General features: G+C 36.4%; 1 protein-coding gene across 1 annotated transcript in view; it reads left to right on the plus strand.

Annotated features, from left to right (window-relative positions):
- The first annotated feature begins 19402 nt into the window (after positions 1–19402).
- The window catches only part of LOC145994318 (uncharacterized), a 38349-nt gene continuing 37071 nt past the window's right edge, over positions 19403–20680 (plus strand). Inside the window, exon 1 of the mRNA XM_083130421.1 lies at positions 19403–19437. The gene's annotated coding sequence lies outside the window, so the exon portion shown is untranslated. The remainder of the gene's footprint in view (positions 19438–20680) is intronic.

Raw genomic sequence — 20680 nt, forward strand, 5'->3', positions numbered from 1 at the left:
ATCACCAGGAACAGTCTGATTGGTTGTCCATTGGTGCTTCGTTCCATCATTTGTGTATCTTATGATCAAGAAACTGACTTAAATGCACTAAAACAGTATTTGATACTATGTAAATATTCATTTAGTTATTCTCATCAAAATATGGAATAAAATATTGGCTTTCAATTGTTAAAAGTGGTAATTTTCATTAAGGAGCCGCTTACACAGCTAAGTAACATGCATTATCCTTACACGACATGAATTGTATTGCAAAATTAAAATACAAAATGTACTTCGTTTTTCTGTTACCAAAATAATTTATTTAAAAAAAATCTTTTAAGTGTTGAAATGTGAACCGTCTTTTGTCCCCCAGGACAGATGTATATTGACCGAAACTGCGTTCAATATCGCATGAACTAATTACAGTAAAACTTCTCAATAACAAACAGGCCCGGGGGAAAAATAAATGTCTCTTATTAAGAAGTGTCCGCTATTCAGAAAAAAGTGTAGGATGTTACACAATAGGATAAGCATATTACAGTACGTACTTTATGAACATAATGTTTTTTCTTCCTACATTCAAGGAACAAAATACTGTACTACATACGGTGAATTTAAATTTACTAAAGTCCCTACATACATTACAAATTTCAAAGAAGAAAATGCAGTACACGTAATGTAATCCTTTGTTAAAATGCTGCATTCAAAATGCTCCTTCTCGTAGACGTTGATGACTTCAACTTTTCCCTTTAACCCTAGATCACTACCGTGTTCCAATATTACAGTGTAACTACCGCTACGTAAATTTTACGTACCTGAAGGAATCTATTTTTAAAACAACCTCTACATCATGAAAACAAATTTCTATTCATTGTGAACATTATTTTGTTTATTTTTCCTTAAATTGGAATTTTATTCTTCATTTTAAAATGTATAAACATGGTTTTATTAAACATAGAATATTTTAAGAGAAGGTCTTGCTTGACAAGTCCATTCGTACATTCAAAATGAAGGTGAAAAGTTCGAACAATGAAAAGCAAACAATAATAATATTCATAACGTTAAATAAGGAACAAATGTAATTTTTAAGTCTTGCAAGAAAATAGTGCATGCTTCTAAACTTTCGTTTTCAAAATCTAAGTATCCAAATCGAATTTACAAATGTCAAAATTACGTGAAAGATATTTCTGGTTTTACACAGATACGTAAAATTGACGTACAGTGCACAACATAACAAACCAAATCAAGACGATCAGAGTTTGCACCCTCCTTATGTGTTGCCTTATGTCCGACAGACAACTTGAAGCACTGCTAGGCAGAGGGGTGAGTGGGTGCGAGGTGGGAGGTAGGGGAGGAATTTGAGCGCAATGGATACGTAAATTTTACGTACGGTAGTGTTCCACAAATATTTTCTGTTCCCTTGTGACGTGGCTGCTACTGTACTTGTCTCTTCCTTCCCCAGTACCTTCAAAAAGCATGAAATGAATTCGGGAGAATAGTCTCTTTTCTGAGTTGCCCTGATTGTTGTAGAAGTTGTGAGTGTGAATAATGTATCCATTGATCGCTGCGATGTTGATCATATTATAGAAAAATGAGATATTATAGACAAATTCACGCAAATCTTACCTGAATACAAATGGCGTTATTACTACATGCACGTCAAAATTACGTGCAAGATTTTTCTTCTGTTACTATCGCTACGTATTATTGACGTGCAGAGTCCCACATAACGCACAAACTAAAGACGTTCACTGCTTCCGCCCTCCTTACCACAGTGCTGCCCATAGACATACTACTACAAGATGTTACAGCTGCGGGTTAAAAATGGTTGACAGTATGGCGGCACTGGAAGGTCGTTTCCTCGCGACCACCGACGGCAGCACCATCGGGGAAAAAACAGAAGAACGATATGCGCAAGGACTCGCGGATGGCTCGACATGACAAAACACTATCGTGTTCCGTACCATTCGCTTTCCGATACTTTCTAACCGCGTTCAGCCGATTTGCACGTATAATACATTATACGCGCAAATTGACTAAACGTAGTTAGAAGTGGCGGAAATTAATTATATGTAATGTTTCGTTTAATTACAAACTTTTCGCATTAAAATTGATTTCTATCAAACAAAAATAAAAGTATACGAAAGTTATATGGAAAACGTACTATTACCAAAACTTCCTGCAATTGCACTATTACTTTGAGCGGAAATATATAATTTCCTCTAAAAGCATTTTTTTTAAAAAAAAAATCTACATCATACGAAAATGACAGTCTTAAAATAGGTAACTTTTTTTCTTCGGTGGAGAAATGGAATGAAATAAGTATACAAGAATTCAGAATGATTTATGTCATGTTAATCCATATTTGCAAAAATATTTTTTTTCCTGATTGATCCTTCGGCTATACAGGATTGTATTGCAAGATTTTACATCGATCAATAAAAAATATTTTCTTTGCCACACATTAAAACGAAAAAAATGACTGCGTACAGCAACTACGCTCCATTCGATAATAAAAATTTCAATACTGTCAGGGATCAGATCCAGTGGCGTGACCAAGGGGGGTTGGTGGGGGTTATAATCAGTTCACATACCTTATGGCACTGATTAGAAATAGGTTAGTCTGCACAGAAAAAATATAATAATTACCAAGAGAATGCCCGGAAGTTTTCTCAAAAATCAAATAAATAAAAAGTACTAGGTTGAATGCTACGAAAAAGTTCAGCCTTTAAAACAAATTTACTGTCATGACACTGACCATTAAGATGAAGTGAAATTTCATACCTTATTATAGCAAGTGCAGCAGCACCTACTATACACATATGGTTTTTACACTGAAACAAAAGCATGAAAACATATTTTCGAAAATTAATAGTTGTTCCCTGAAGACTTCTTTCAGCATTTAAAGCAATTGAAAGAATGAAAACCCGTAATATTGAAAATTAATATTTCTACTTTAAAAATACACAGAAAATATTAACAAAAATAATATCTACAATATCTCTTACATAAAACAGCTTATTTAAAAACCAAATACTCACCATTTACTAAATAGCTGAACATGAATGAAGAAATGTTGATTTATTTCCCTCCACGATGAACTTTGTGCCAGCTGATACGAGACTTAAACAGAGAAGTGCCATATTTATTACACTTCCCACGTCCAAGTCCCATACCGGACTTTGCATTTTTGCATTTGCCGTTGCTGTTTGAGTTGCTGTTTTTTAAGTCCACTTTATGCACAGTAAGGCTAATCGGGACTGGACCTACAGTTTAAAGTGGGAGCCGAACCACTTGTGCCTCCACCGGGTATCGAACCCGGGACCCCTTGATTACAAGGCAATGACGCTACCACTGCGCCATGGGGGAGGCCCACTAAGCATTTGCATCTCTTCTACTATCTTGATGTGTGCATAAAACACGCACAACGGTGGATAATTCCTCGAAATTAAATAAATGCTCTACAGTGCTGTACAGTGGGATTAATTTTCTTGCGTTTTCATGTTCAAATACTATTAAAAAAATATGTACTGGGAACTGCCCAATGGGTAACATAGTTTCCCTGCTGACAATAACATTTCAGTAGCCAGCATGCTAGAGTGCTCACCACATAAATGAGAGTACACTTTGCAAAAATAAAGTTGACCGAATCTATGGCAAACAAAAATAATGTACTTAATGTACTCACTTTAAGAAATGCATGACTTCATTATCAACTTTGGCTGCTTTATCCTAGGGACATACGAGCACCATTACAAAAATGAAAAATTCATATTGGACCTTGCTACTCCATACCTCCTTTCTGTAGTTATTACGCATAGTTTTATAACATGAGCAACTAGTATTTAATGAAGTACAGCATAAACTACTTACTTTCATACATCTCACTGGACTTGATTAATCTGTTATATCAGTAACTACTGTACTGTGTGTATCATGATACATGCATGTTACTGAACACAAAAATGTTAATCTTAAAATAGATAAATTGTGGATATGATCACACTCTGAAGTGTTTTTTTTTTTTCCAGAGAAAGGTTTCTCCGAACTGAAAAGTTGTTTGCAGTACTCAAAGCACCTTTTCATTCTCTTGTATAGCTTCTAAAAAAAAACTTCACACAATGGGACCATGATTTTCAGTAATTATTCTCAAAATAAAAATAAAAATGTGCAACTACATTCACGAGGTTTTGGGACTAGCAGAACAAGTTATTTTCACCAGTTTTTTTTTTATTATTATTTTGGTAACACTTTCATACATCGGAGACACATCGGAAATGAGTTTCTCTAAGGTTTCCAACGTTAGTCAAGGTATTTTATTTCATCGTGATACCTATTTGACCAGGAAATCATGTCAGTGTTTCCAACCCCCCCCCCCTTTTTCACTATGCTTGCCTAACCTAACCAAACCTAACCTTATCGGAATGGTTCGTGGGGCTATCCGTCAGCAATGTACAATTTGCACACGTGACGAACCCGATACTAGGTAATTTTCAGTGAAGAAGGTTGGAAAACACTGATATTGGAAAACAAAAGAAGCGATATCATTCACAAAGTAAGTGATATCGCACCGTTACGTGCATTCGATAGCACTTAGATAAATGCATTTTATTTTCAGTAGAAAAAGTGTTTGTTTTTGTGTAAAAAGCATAATAGCACCTTGAACTATGTTCCGCAATACACAATTGGTAGGTACGAACCATGCAAAACACAAAATATCTGATTTTAATGTGTCTCCGATCTATGAAACTGGTACCTTTATTATTAAGTCTATTATATTTCACAAATTGTCAATTTTTGCAAGTTAAATCACTCAACTAACCATAGAGCTTAACACAAATTAAAAATGCTGATTACTGATTATTATTACCAGTTTTTAGAGAGAGCAGTGATATCACATGGTATAGATGATTATTTTTTGAGACATAGAACATAACAAGCAATACAAAACAAAATCTTACAGGAGAACGTGAATGTTTTATAAAATAATTCCCACATTGTGAAGAATCAATAATTTAGGTGAAAATAGCACAAAAACTTGGTGAAAATAGTAACTGAAAATATGCTGCATTCAATACAAAGTTGCATTTACCGCAAATTATCCTTAAGGATTAGCTACATACAAATAAAAAAAGGCAGAGACTATTTTCACCAGGTGGTGAGAATAGCATGTAGGGTTATTTTCACTAGCAAAATAATTACCGGAATCATAACATAAGTAGGTTAGGATCATTAGGTGTAATTATCTGATTATTTCCGCGCGTGTGTATAATTATTATATAAAAGTAAGAGAACCAAACCTGGTCCACCTAAACCACTCAAGCAAGCAAATATGAGAGGAACTTAAAAAATAGGCTATTGCAAAAGCATAACATCACAGATTACGTTATACACATGGAACTTGGCCCTTACAGAACAGTATATAATATTATTACCATTTCATTAAGATTCCTGAGTTTTTATTTTACACAACAAATGATACACAATTGCAATCAGAAAGTTCGATTTCGATACTGAATGCAAGCCTGTACTGATGTATGAAATGAACGGAATTTGTTTCGCGTTTGGTGATACTTCTTTATCACTTTTGAAAAAAAGCTTTGATATGTATTACGCAGTGATTTCATACAATGTTAAATTACGATTTGATTAACTACATTAGGCAACACTTACCGCATCCCCAAAATACTATTCTAATGACAAGAATCAGACGACACAATTTCAAAATTTAAACAGACTGGTCGGCCGGATGAAGCTACTTATCCAAATTAAAAACTAAATATTATATAAATTAAAGAGTTGTAGAATACGTACATTGCTGGAACTATTTGTAAATATTACACGTATTCTACTCACATTCTCGCAATAAAATTTAGTACAAGAAAAGGTTCGTGAATATGGACACGAATTTGACTTCAGCCGGTTCGCGAGGAACAGTAGAAACACAGAATACTAACTACGGTCAACCAATCTCCCATAAGACTGAAACAGCCCTGGTGCTGCCACGCGCCAGACAGAATGATAGAGGAATACCATAGGCGGAGGGGTAGGTGGGTGTGATGTGGGAGGTAGGGGAGGGAAATGAGTGCGAAGCACACGTAAATTTTACGTACGGTACTGTTCTAGGGAGTCAGTCGTTTGCGTTTCTGTGCCATCGTAACAGAAGTGACACACACTTCTCACGATAACCACAAAGAATACTGTCTACTGTCTGCACTTTTAAAAAGAAATACGTTCGGTGTAACATGAAACAATGCGCGCTAGTTCGAAATACTGGCCATTGTTGTGTCGAATTCCAGGAATTGCGACAGTTTTCTTTCAGGCTGTCCGTTATTAAGAAGTTTTATTTGCGTTGGGAGGTAGTTTTCAGCGTCCGCGTCCGTTATTGAGAAGTAATATTGCCATTAAACTCCATGTATATCACCGGGGAATTTAAAAGTGTTCGTAAATTAGAGGTGTCCTTTAGGAGAAGTTTTACTGTAGTATATGTAAACATGCAGAGAATAAAAATATCATTTTTTGAGTTAACATGCCACTATTTGCAAATATAATAATACAAAGTATCATTGATTTTAGAATCATATAAAAATATGTATTTGCATTCAATACATTCCCTGCTTATGATTAAAGCTCTGATATTTACGTAACCAAAACATGCGAAATATGTACATAAATATGTAGACTACATCGCTGAAATATGTAAAAATTATATTAAAAAGTGTCAAAAAATTTTCGCAGCCTTCGTTACTTTTCTTCATTCCTGTGCTTTTGTTTCGGTTTCGGTGTATTTCTCGGAAAATCCACTAGGGGCACTACCTGCAGTCATTACTCCCAGAATCAGCAGGGGTTATTTGGGAAACATGGTAGTGGCGAAGAACAAAGGATACAGGGAGATTTTGTTTCTACCAGGTGATTTACAAGCACTGGTTAAGTTAAAGTAAACTGAAGGGCTTCTCACTATTGGCGTACACAGGATTTTAGTCGGGGGGGGTTGGTATTGTAAAGGTGGATAGCACGTAGCTTTTTTTTCTACGGGGAATGCATACATAATAAAATATTTCGTATATTTAGATTCACTCTCTAAAATGGCAATCGGGAATAATTTTAAGTGTGGGTTGCATCTACCACTCTGGTTTTACCCGACATCTTCACAGCTTTTATTTGAGAAGGTTAATTTTCAAAAAAATTCGGATGGGGCTGGCCCCATCAGCCCCCTTCTGCGTACCAGTGCATCTCACACTCAGAAAATCACCAATTTTTGAAGAAATCTTATTTTGAATATTTTCCCTATAAGTATATCTAAGTTCTATTAATTAAAAATCCACAAATATAGATTTTTTGTAAAAATACATACTCTAAACTCATGTATAGCGATCCTAACTGTGTAATTCGCCGGAATTTGTTCTTTTGATTGATTATATATTAAGTAAAGACATACGTAATCACTAGACCTCGAATTTTTAGGTTCTAAAAAGTGTCCTAAAATAGGCTCTAAATATTACAAAATAGGTTCTAAAAATCCTAAAATAGGTTCTAAAAATCTTAAATTAGGCACGAAAAATCCTGTAGTAGGTTCCAACAGAAACTTAAAATGCTTCAAAATTCCTGAAAAGTACTGATTTTGTACATCTTCAAAAACAAAATTTAAAAAAAAACGTAAAAATTTTTAATAGCTATATGTAACAACCAAATATTAATTTTCTGACAAACTTTTCATTTGCATACATCATTTTCAAAATTATCCACAAATTATTGTAATCCTATATTTGTGTTGTCAGCAAAAGTTACTTGTCGATCTGAAGAATGAATCAAGTATCTATGATTTGCTGCACAATACCAGGGTGGCTAGTCACTGGGAATTACTTGAATTCCGGGAATTGTCCGTGAATTATTGGATCCGGGAATTCTGCGTGAATTTTTCTGCATAGACGTGAAAAAATGCTACATTTATTAATCCAAATCTCATTGAATTTATATATACTTATAAATGCACTGACGTTCTTCACAGTTTAGCTTTAATTTTATCGAAGAAGAAAAGGAAAGCTGCGTGGAAAATAATGGGAGGGAAATCAACAGAAAATGTGTTTCAAAGACGTTAGTCATTGATTTTTTTGGTATCAGACCGAGCAAATACCTCTGTGTGACATAAAAATCCAGAAAAAACTTAAAATATATATAAAAACCTAAAAAAAAGGGTTTGATTTAGGCGCATAAACCTAAAATAGGTTCTAACAAGCAAAATAGGTTATTTTAGGCACTATAAAACTTCATCAGTTGTTTCGTTTCTAAATGAAACTGTGACGTAACTTGTTATTTCTTATTTACCTGCTAAGGAAATAATAGGTTAAAAACCTAAAATCAGAGGTCTAGTACACATAAAAATCAGGTCCGTACTTATAATTTAGCAACTTAAATATTTGCAAAATAAAGTTTCGTACATTGCGTTTCAATATGAATATTTCCCTAGTTCTGCTACAACAAAAAGCAAAGAGCTTATGTTCATATCTCGCTGTAATTCGTTTTCTTATTTCAGTAACTATTCTGTGCTTCAAGTGGAGTATTTTCGGAAGTTTTGTTGTGGAGTAACGTAAGTGCTTCATCTTAAAATGAGTTGACAGATGTCGCTCAAATCTAATTGAAAATAAGTCGTTTAAGTTTTACTATGAGCTGTGGCAATTTCAACGTTAAAACTTTGAATTTAATTAAGTTATTTTCGTTACAAAATTGACAACTCAATTCTTCTTCATTCTCTCCCCTTCGGACCCTTCATATTATAAAGTTTCTAGTTCCACACCTTAACTTAACTGATGCCCTAATATTTCTTGGTGTTTAGTTTTTCTAAAATTTTGTTAGAGTGCGCGTCAAATCTCCTGCATATGGCGATAGCCAATAGCAGCGCACTGTAGCGGTGCCATGTCGAAATCTCACACGAAAAAGAGACAGCGTGGTTGAGCGAAACGCCCTTGTCGCGGAACAAGGCAACGCCGTAAGTCTGTGATTCGCTGGTGCTGTTCAGCCGTTCAAGGCCATATGCAGGAGATGTGACGCGCACTTTAGTAATAATACTGTTGGGAATCTGTTAGTCTATATGAACCCTCCAGCCTAATAATTACCAGTACATAGTTAAGATGGATTAGTTCATCGAACTCTCCAGCCTAACTATTGCCTATTTTTGGGGGGGAGCAGGAAAAGGTATTTAAAATCCTTGCCTCGGCTCATCTCACCCAACAGGTCGGTATAGGTGTCCCGAGTTGATATCTTCCTTGAGATGAGGCCTACCCGAAAAGGATCCTAAAAGTCCTTTCTAAAGTTTTGCACAGCAAGAGTTTTGAAATTGTTAATCCATGAAATTTTGTATTTTAGTATTTTACGTCGAGTATCTGCCACTTTTTGTCTAATCGTCGAGATGAGAATGAGCAGTGGCGGCGATTAGGTTCCAAAACTGGAAGGGGCAAGGACAGTTTACTTTCCCTTGGTGGATAAGATTTATAGTTCAGGGGCAACCATTGAACTATATATATCTGGAAGGACTTCTTTACGGCGCAAAAGTGAAGCCAACCTCTCGCTTGGTTACGTCAGGGAAGTGTGGAAGAAAAGCTGAAGCAGACGAATTTTTATATGGCGGCGAGGGGTGCCCACAGGAGGGTTTCATGACGCGCCTGCGGCATGAGAATTTTTTGAGGGGACAAAATTTTATATCAATTCTATATATCTTCACACAAAAATAGGGGGATCATATAGTTTGATTGACTTGTTATTGATTTTTAATTTTGGTTATTATGTTTAGTTTTTCTACCTACCTGTGGGTGATCGCGGCGATAGGGTTGAAATGAAACACCACTTCTTATACCTTTAGAATCGGTTTGGATGGAGGGGATGGCGTGCTGTTCGCATTAATATAAAGTTAGTCGAGCAAACTGTGCATAATAAGGTTGACTAACAATGGCAGTGAGCCTAAAGTATCTAAAAACATATATTGCTTAAATATGCTGTATTATACAGTGACGCAACCACAGGGGGCAGGGGGGTCATTGCTCCCCCAACCTTTGACGGAAGTCAATTCTAGGAGGGCAAGGGGGGACAAACATTGACTGCCAAGGGCACCTGCAGGAGGGTCACAGAGGAGCAATTACCCCCATCGATTTCAAATTTTATGCAAATAAAAATACATTTTGTAAAATTTTCTTGCTTGCTTCGCTCACATTATCTGCATTTCTCGTTTTCGTAGCTGTAGCTAGGGGGCGGCGGGAGTCGGCCATGGGCGCCGAATGATCTAAAAGAAGTTGTAAAAGAGAGAATGCCATGGCGTCCAGCGAAATTATTTGCGCCCTCTTAAATCAATATTGTTTTAAATTGCAAAAATTGGATCTAAAAATTTTCTTGATCGCTTCGCTCGCAATCTGCTTGTTTTCTGTACTGTAATGTATTTAAATAATATGTGTTGTATTATGTTTATTTGTATTGAATAAGCTTTGAATACGTACACAATTTAGTGTTAGCTTGTTGCATAAGTAGTATTTTCTTATTTTATGTCGCTCCATGTTGTATATGTGTAAAACATATGTTGTACATGAAAGTTACACATGTATCTTCGGAATGAATTTATCATTCATTTTCTGCCATTCAAAAATACAGTTTGTGTGCTTCGTTTCCATTATTAGCTAATGTGAAATTGACGGTATTGAAAAAATATTTCAAATCGTTTGTTCCAAATAAATGCTTTAGCACTGACTTCTACCCCCTTTTTGCGTAATTTTTGAGGATTAATAACTACTACAACTAGTAATACTAATAATAATAATAATAATAATAATAATAATGTCATTATTATTATTATTGGTACGTTTATCCTGGTACTTGTCCCCCCCCCGACAAAAATTCGTGGTTGCACCTCTGGTATTATATTTTTCCTCAAATTTTGTCTGACAAAAGTAATTTGACTAATTAATTTGGCATAAACGGGGGGATGTTCTACCTTTTGGGGGGGGGAACGCGTCATGGGCCTTGTGGGGGATGGGCACCCCTGATGGCGGCAAATGGATTTTTAAAACTAATTATTTACGAAATAAAAGCCAAAATTTATGAGAAAACATTACAATGAGTACGTCACCTATATTCAAACACCACGGGATTTAAGATTAAAATAATGATAACAATGTATTTTTAGGAACTTCTTGGTAAAAGTTGATTAATCTTGAGAGTTCCGCAGTTGTCCCCATCGTGTTGATATCAGAGCGATACTCTGAATATGATTGGGGTCAAACCATAGAAGAAATATTGAGAATAAAAGGAATGTAGTTTTCATGCACGGATCCATATTTATTTATTTATAAATGCCACATTACATGCAAATGTCCGCTCATCGTGTCTTCCAGCTGACAACATCACACTAACGAGAACTGTGGAAATGCATGAAAAGAAAATAATAATTAAAAGGTATGGAGTAGATTGAAAAGTAATGCTCAGAAACTTCGATTTTACTCTGTATTGAGTGAGACTAAATTTTGGTTTCGTTATAAATGAATATATTTTGGACACGTTAATTCTTCCTTTTACTGTGCGACAGCGATAGACAATTATATAGGCTATAAGTTAAACACATAATATCTTGATTATATTTCATAAAATGAGAAAATGTGAAAGTTACGTCAAGTTCGTGCGAGGAAGCTACATCTAACAAAACGCAAAACGAAGTCTAGACATTAACCCGGCAGGATGCGCGTTTTTCTACTAGGACGTAAGGATGTGCGCTGGATACGTCTTACCCACAAGCAAAATTGCTTCGTAAATTCGAATAATATTTTTTGATAGCATGCAATAATAATACCATCATTGATTAAAGTAATGATATTAGGTTCTAACATATATTTATAAGTTATGAAAAATTCTAATTGGTTATTACAAAGCTTAATCACGTATGAAAGACGTGGCTGTAAACACATTCGCAAGCTTTCGCTATAACCAGGGCTCGGAAGTTGAGGAAAAATCTTTTTTTTTTTCCTAATGTCCGAATCCGAATCCTAGTGTCCGAAGACGAGGCCCAACATAATATACGTATGTTCATTTTGGGTAATTGTAGGCCAGAAAAAGGTGGGTTTTATTTGTCCTTTCTTGCCTTTTTCGGCATTCTTTGGCTTATTGGTCCTTTTTTAGCCTTTTTTTATGCCTTAACGGCTTTGCAACTTCACCTTCTTTCGACTACGTTTTTACTGCCGATTCTCAATTCGAATCATCATCACCTCTTAAACATTCTTTCTGTAGTAAAGAAATAAAAAAGAGAGAAATAAATATATTTGAACCGATCCCTGAAACGAGAGAAAAAACATATTTGGACGACTGAAGCAGGTACGGTGCAAGGTCCTTTAACCGTAGCTTGTCTGGAAGGTTGCTGTAAGTGGCAACTTTCTCTTGTTTTGAAGCTGTGTATACAACCAGACAGCACAAGCCTGCAAAAATCTCAAGGTGCCGCGCAGAGGGAGGGGATGGGGAGGTTAAAACTGAAGTTATTAATTAATTTGGATCACATTTATACGTTCTTTTTGATATTTTAGGTCTTTTTTTGGCAATTTATAGGTCTTCAACTTCCGAGTCCTAGCTATAACATTTAATTACCGTCATAAACTTTTAATTAAATCTAGGCGTAGTATACACATAATTTAAGAATGATACTTTCCGAAAAAAGTGCATACCCGGGCAATAATCTACACGATTTGTTCATCGAAACTCCGAACACGACCGTACCATGTTCAATCAACTTAAGACTGGATAAAGTGTTCGAAACAACACATGACAACTATTAATAGCAAATCAACACTTAATAAGGCATTCATTTATAGCACTGAATGCATAAATATGGTTAAATTATGTTTATTTTTGTCCTACACGAAAGCAAAAAGACGAGTCACACATGTTAGCTCATGGGATCAAACCGTTTTCTTCCCTTCTTCCCTGTAGGAACTAATCGCAAAAGTTGCTTCAGTTTTCTTGGTCGACCAGCGTTGCAGTGAGCGTTCCAGTTCAAGGACGTATTTAGGGGGTCCAGGGGGTCCGGACCCCCCCCCCGAAAGATTTATCAAGTACTAAAATTAAATAATAAAAAATATAGTCGTTTAGCCGTTGTTGAATAACAAGGATTATATTGGGATCATAGGGCTTTGAGGAACACGAAGGACGTATTTAGGGGGTCTGGACCCCCCAACACACATACACACACCCGAAAGACTTATTAAGTACGAAAATTAAATAATGAAAATATACTCGTTTAGCATTTGTTGTATAATTCCTATGAACTTTTTTTTAAACAGAAACTTACTTTTCTCCAACTACATTTGACATCATTTTTGTTATTCGATAAATATTCAATTATTCATCTACTTGACATTAATTCTTTCATCAGTAAACTTTCCTGTATCAAATTTTAGAACTTTTAGATTTTGTTCCTTATGATTTATCACTGAGAGTCTTTCTCTTAATTTAGCAATTACTAAATAATGGTCACTGGCACAGTCAGCACCTCTATGTGTACGAACGTCAATTATACTTACTACCTATAGTATGCCTTCTCTTATCAATGAGAATATGATTTATCTGATTATGAGTTTTACCATCTGGAGAAGACCAGGTATATTTATGGATATCTTTATGTTTAAAAGTGGTACTTTTCACAATTAAATTATTTGAGGTTGCAAAAGTAATCAATCTTATACCATTATCATTACTTAATTCATGAAGACTTTCTTTACCAATCGTGGGTTTAAATGTCTCTTCTTTGCCAATCTGTGCATTACAGTCACCTAACAGAATTTTCATATCATACTGAGAAAGTTTATCAAAGACCTGTTCTAACTCTGCATAAAAATCATCTTTAGTATTATCATCTTTATCTTCCGTTGGTGCATGTATGTTTATTAAAATAATTTTACACCACCTACCCTGTAAAACTGCATATGATATCCTATCATTAATAAATTCTACTGTTTTAAGAGCAGAGATAATTCTATTATTTATGAAAAAGCCTGTTCCAAAATTATGATTTTCAGTACCACCATAGAAAAAAGTATAATTTTTAGTTTTACAATTCCCTTCTCCTGGCCACCTAACTTCCTGGACAGCTACTACATCTAATTTATACTTAACTATCTCATTAACTGTACACTGAAATGCCCCAGGCCAGTAAAGGCTCAGAACATTCCAGGTGCCTAATTTAATATCCTTATTCCTAACGTAGATCTTATCCTTAGTCCAGGGACCTCCCAAAGTAGTCCCCAGCCGGAGATCCGAACGGGGGACTATTTTACCTCCGGAATATTTTACCTTGAGAACATCCATGGCCTTATGTTGCTGTTTCTTGACATTTTTTTTTACAGTGCAGAGTTGTCAGCTCTACGTCTAACGCCCTATATGAATGGAGGAACTACTGCACAAGACAAACACAAACCACATTAGACAGCACAATTACTACACAAGACGAACACAGACACATTAGACAGCACAACTACTACACAAGACACACACAAACACATCACAACTATAACACAATATAAACACAAACACACCACAACTACTACACAATATAAACATAAACAAACTACACACCACAACTACTACACAAGACAAACGCAAACAAATTAGACAGCACAACTACTACGCAAGATTAAACAAACATACTAGACAGCACAACAACTACACAAACATACTAGACAGCACAACTACAACACAAGACACATACATACACATCACCGATACTACACAAGACAAACAGAAATACATTAGACAGCATAACTACTACGTTGTACATAAGATAAACACAAACACACTAGACAGCACAAGACAATCCCAACCACACTAGACATCACACCTACTACACAAGACAAACTCTCACACTACACAGCACAACTACTGCACAAGACAAACACAAACACACTAGACACCACAGCTACTACACAAGACAAACTCTCACACTACACAGCACAACTACTGCACAAGACAAACACAAACCCACTAGACACCACAGCTACTACACAAGACAAACTCTCACACTACACAGCACAACTACTTACTGCACAAGACAAACACAAACACACTAGACACCACAGCTACTACACAAGACAAACTCTCACACTACACAGCACAACTACTGCACAAGACAAAAACAAACCCACTAGACACCACAGCTACTACACAAGACAAACTCTCACACTACACAGCACAACTACTGCACAAGACAAACACAAACACACTAGACACCACAGCTACTACACAAGACAAACTCTCACACTACACAGCACAACTACTGCACAAGACAAAAACAAACCCACTAGACACCACAGCTACTACACAAGACAAACTCTCACACTACACAGCACAACTACTGCACAAGACAAACACAAACACACTAGACACCACAGCTACTACACAAGACAAACTCTCACACTACACAGCACAACTACTGCACAAGACAAACACAAACCCACTAGACACCACAGCTACTACACAAGACAAACTCTCACACTACACAGCACAACTACTGCACAAGACAAAAACAAACCCACTAGACACCACAGCTACTACACAAGACAAACTCTCACACTACACAGCACAACTACTGCACAAGACAAACACAAACCCACTAGACACCACAGCTACTACACAAGACAAACTCTCACACTACACAGCACAACTACTGCAAAAGACAAACACAAACACACTAGACACCACAGCTACTACACAAGACAAACTCTCACACTACACAGCACAACTACTGCACAAGACAAACACAAACCCACTAGACACCACAGCTACTACACAAGACAAACTCTCACACTACACAGCACAACTACTGCACAAGACAAACACAAACACACTAGACACCACAGCTACTACACAAGACAAACTCTCACACTACACGCACAACTACTGCACAAGACGCACAAACTCATAACAACCACTACACAAGGAAAAAACAAACGCACAACTACTACTACACAAGATTATGTCAAAAACCGTATGAATGAAAGAATGAAAAAAGGAAATTAAACATAATACTGTAAATGTTAATGTTAAAGTGGTTTTTATTCTTCCTGCCATTCTGGTTTGCTGTGAAAAGTGACTAGGCATGTAAGTTTGTGTTAAGGACATATTTAGGGGGGGGGGGTCAAAAGCATGGCAAAACTTTTGCAAAACATTAGATCGAAGATCGATCTGGCACAAATTTAATTCTATTCGCAAACTCACCCAAAGTAAGGTGAAAACTCTAGACCGGATTTGGGAAAACGACTTCATATATTTGTTAACAGCCCGTAAGGTTAGCTCAGGTTATAAACAAGACGAAAAATTAAATGAGTTTAGAAAGGGGTGGCAACCTAAAGTAAACTCGATAAAAGATAAAGACGGTGATTTTCTAGCTGAGCCAAGCGATATTCTAAATAGATGGAAGAACTACTTTCATGACCTTATAAATGGTCATGTAGGAGATAAATCAGAAGTAAATGAAGTACACACAGCAGAACCTTTAGTTCCAGAACCTAACTTGACTGAAGTTAAAGATGCTATTAAAAGGCTAAAGAATAACAAAGCACCAGGCATTGATTTAATACCAGCTGAGTTAATTAAATATGGTGGAAATTCATTAATATGTCAAATTCATAAATTAATTTGTTTAATATGGAATAAAGAAGAAATCCCTCAACAGAGGAAAGAATCCATAATTGTTCCTGTGTTTTAAAAAGGTGATAAAATGAACTGCAATAATTACCGTGGAATTTCTCTACTCTCAAAAACATATAAAATATTATCTAACATTCTTTTAAGAAGACTAACCCCATATGCTAATGAAATTATAGGTGATTATCAGTGTGGATTTAAACGTAACAGATCAACTACAGATCAATTTTTTCACATCAGACAGACACTTGAAAAAAGTGGGAATATAATCAAAATGTCCATCAGCTATTCATTGATTTCAAAAAAGCATATGATTCGGTCAAAAGAGATAAATTATATAATATATTAGTAGAGTTTGGAATACCTAAGAAGCTTGTTAGTATGATAAAAATATGCACCAGTGAAACAGAAAGTAAAATTCGTGTGGGTATTAATATGTCTGACAAATTTACAATTCATGATTGGTTAAAACAAGGAGATGCATTATCTCCATTGCTCTTTAATTTTGTCTTAGAATATGCTGTAAGGAAGGTAAAAGAAACTAAAGAAGGATTAAAATTAAATGGTGTGACTCAGTTGTTAGCATATGCAGATGATGTGAACTTACTGGGGGATGATGTGAATACAATTAAGAATAATGCTAAAATATTTTTCAAAACTGCTAAAGAGATAGGTTTGGATGTTAACAAAGATAATACTAAATATATGCTTACAGGCCGAAACCAAGTGTTAGGTAATAATCAAAATCTAATTATTGATAACAACTCGTTTGAACCAGTTTCCAAATTCAAATACTTAGGAGTAATATTAACAAATGAAAATGATATTAAAGAGGAAATAAAAAGTAGGCTTAATTCAGGAAATGCATGTTACTTCTCTCTTCATAAACTATTGTCTTCTCGTTTAATATCTAAGAAACTAAAAGTTAAAATATACAAAACAGTAATTTTGCCTGTAGTATTATATGGATGTGAAACTTGGTCCCTTACATTGAAAGAGGAACATAAATTGAGAGTATTTGAAAATAAGATCCTTAGGAAAATCTTTGGACCTAAAAGGGATGAGGAGACAGGTGAGTGGAGAAGGTTACATAATTTAGAACTACATAATTTGTATTCATGTCGAGATATTATTAGAATAATTAAATCAAGAAGGCTTATGTGGGCAGGCCATGTGGCACGAATGGGAGAGGAAAGAAGATTTTAGAGGATTCTTGGTGGGAAACCTGATGGTAAGAGACCTATAGGAAGGCCAAGACGAAGATGGAGGGACAACGTTGAGATGGACCTAAAGGAAATCGGTAGGGATGGAAAAGAGTATATAGAACTTGCTCAATATAGGGAAAGATGGATGGCCTGTGTTGCTGCAGCCATGTACCTTCGAGTTTAAGAAGGCTATGGAGTTAGTTAGTTAGTTAGTTAGTTTACTTGACATTAATTTCATTGCCAGAGCACTTGTTTATTTGTAAATTATTCCGATCTTAACTAAAGGTAAGCTACGTAATGAATATGCGCTGTTATATCTCTATTTTTATAGCTCCAGTATATTTACCCACTATTAATTCATGTATTGTAATTAATATTGATTTAATTTAATATAATTTTTTTAATTTAAAAATTATTATTATTATTCCTGAGACACTTGGTTCGGACCCCTTCCCCAACCCGAAACATATTTCTAAATACGTGCCTGTTCCAGTTATATATAGTTCAATGGGGTAACTGCTCCTCCCACAATCGCCGCCACTGAGGAGGAGTGATGATAGATAAGGTCTGGTCAAGCCGCCGTATTTGCGTGTGAATTTTCACACGTGGACCGCAGAGCGAGCAGAGGCGCTCTAGCGTTGTAAGATGGGTCGAAAGAGAAGAGGTGGAAGGCTTCACTGGTCGCGGTCGCCCGGTCGGAAACCTCTCGTTACCTGAACCTGCAATCAGAGGCGCCAACTTAAGATAAATTTTGGTGGGCAAGATTGACATAAATACCTTTATATGTACAGCGTTATTCAACAAGAATATTACAAAAGTAAAGTTAATTTATTTTTAAGTGAAAAGAGATACAAAAGCAATTCTGGTGGGAAAGAAGAAAGAAAGGTTGTAAATTTATAGCCTGTGGTTGTAGTTGACGTAAAATCCGCTAGAGGCGCTACTTGTTGTTGATAGCTAAAATGGCAACAACGAAGGTAGAGCAAGCATATTGCGTAATGGAATTTACACGTACAGGGGCAGTTGTTACAGTTCAGATACACTTTCGTGCGAGTGAGTTAAAATACGTTCCTCCATTGACACAGGACTGAATAATTTAAAGCAGCGCATCTCGCATGCAGTGGAGCTGATAACCGAGGATATCTTGGAAAGCGTCTAGCAAGAAATGGATTATCGTATTGACATCTGCCGTGTTACCCAGGTTGCTCATTTCCAACATTTGTAATTGCCCAGGTAAATTTACAACCTTTCTTCCTTCTTTCCCACCAGAATTGCTTTTGTATCTCTTTTCACTTAAAAATAAATTAACTTTACTTTTGTACGATTCTTTTTGAATAACCCTGTATAAATATACATAAATGGTGTCCTTCTAAGTGATTTTTTATGGGGGGCAGACACCCCAAAGTCGGCGCCTATGTCTGCAATGCTTTTCCATGTAGGATTATCCTGTGTTGACCACTTAGATAATCTTTCTCTGTATGTCTCTCACGTCATTGTTACGCTTCCTGTTGCAGCGACAACAATGCATGACTTGTAAATAGCAGCACCGTAGTAACGGACACTGCTCTCGTCTTGTTGGCTACGCGTTACACAGGTACTAAATTATTCACAATTCTTAGTGTATTTTCGTGTTTTTATCACAATTTGATTCGTGTTGCTTTGTTAAACTTCCTGTCACTTTCCAACCTGCCATTTCTGCTTTTCTGCGAGTAATTAATAATATATTAACTGTAACTATACGACGCACGGTTTTAGAAGCGATATCGGGCGGAGCTAAAACGGAGAGCGTGACCTTGGCGACCAGCCAATGCCAGGAGTGCAACGTTGTACAGTGAGGAAACAGCGGCGCGCAAGTTAAACGCCGTGTTCTGTATTTTTATTGCGCACAAGAAGTCTTCATAAAACTCATCACTTTAAGGTTCATCATAAGATGGGGCACGACATTTTGAACCTGACTGTCCAAGTCGCATGAATTTCCGTCGCCTAAAGCCGGAGTTATCGCTTCTTGAAGAAACACGGGTAACAGCACGTCTCGACACCCTTTCATTTTCTTTCCATCTGTTTTTTTTTTCGCTGCCACCGTGTTGACCCCCGCAGAGTTGCTGTGTCTTGGTAAAGCCATTAGTAGTCAAATTCGGCTGAATATGCCCAATGAACCTTCATTGTTGTGGGCGTTCACGAACATCGCGAGTCAGTTAAGTCAGTTTGAGTTCAGCGTTTTCGTAACAAGGGCGGTGTAAGATAATTACACTCGTACGCCACAAAGAATAGTTTGGTTTGAGTTGCTGTTTTAAGTCCACTTTATGCACAGTAAGGCTAATCGGGACTGGACCTACAGTTTAAAGTGGGATCAGAACCACTTGTGCCTCCACCGGGTATCGAACCCGGGACCCCTCGATTACAAGAAAGAATAGTTGTGAGATGATTCAATACCTGGGGGGTAAAGGCGGTCAGGGGCGTGATGCTGATCACATCACCCCCACTCACGACCGGATCAAGAAAGTGTGGGGCGTTACCCCCACACCCCCTAAACGCCTTCATGGCGTGGTGCTATGCACAGGGGAACACTTTACCTTTTTTTTTACCTTAAAGATTGATTGATTTGATTTATTTCACTTCGCTTCGCTCTGTCACTTATGGCTAATCGCGAAGATGAGGATGGTTGATGATATGATGAAATTGATGAAGGGACACTTACAAACAACTATTCCCGTTCCGGGATTCGAACCCGGGAAAAATCAGAAACGAGAGCGATGACGATGACTTTGCAGTTCCTCTACAATAAATACCTTCAAACTTCTTTCAGGTACGAGCTTCTCTTAAATGCTGCAGTGATA

Source organism: Lepisma saccharinum, chromosome 10 (genome assembly GCF_977018435.1).
Source record: "Lepisma saccharinum chromosome 10, izLepSacc3.1, whole genome shotgun sequence".
Lineage (NCBI taxonomy): Eukaryota > Metazoa > Arthropoda > Insecta > Zygentoma > Lepismatidae > Lepisma > Lepisma saccharinum.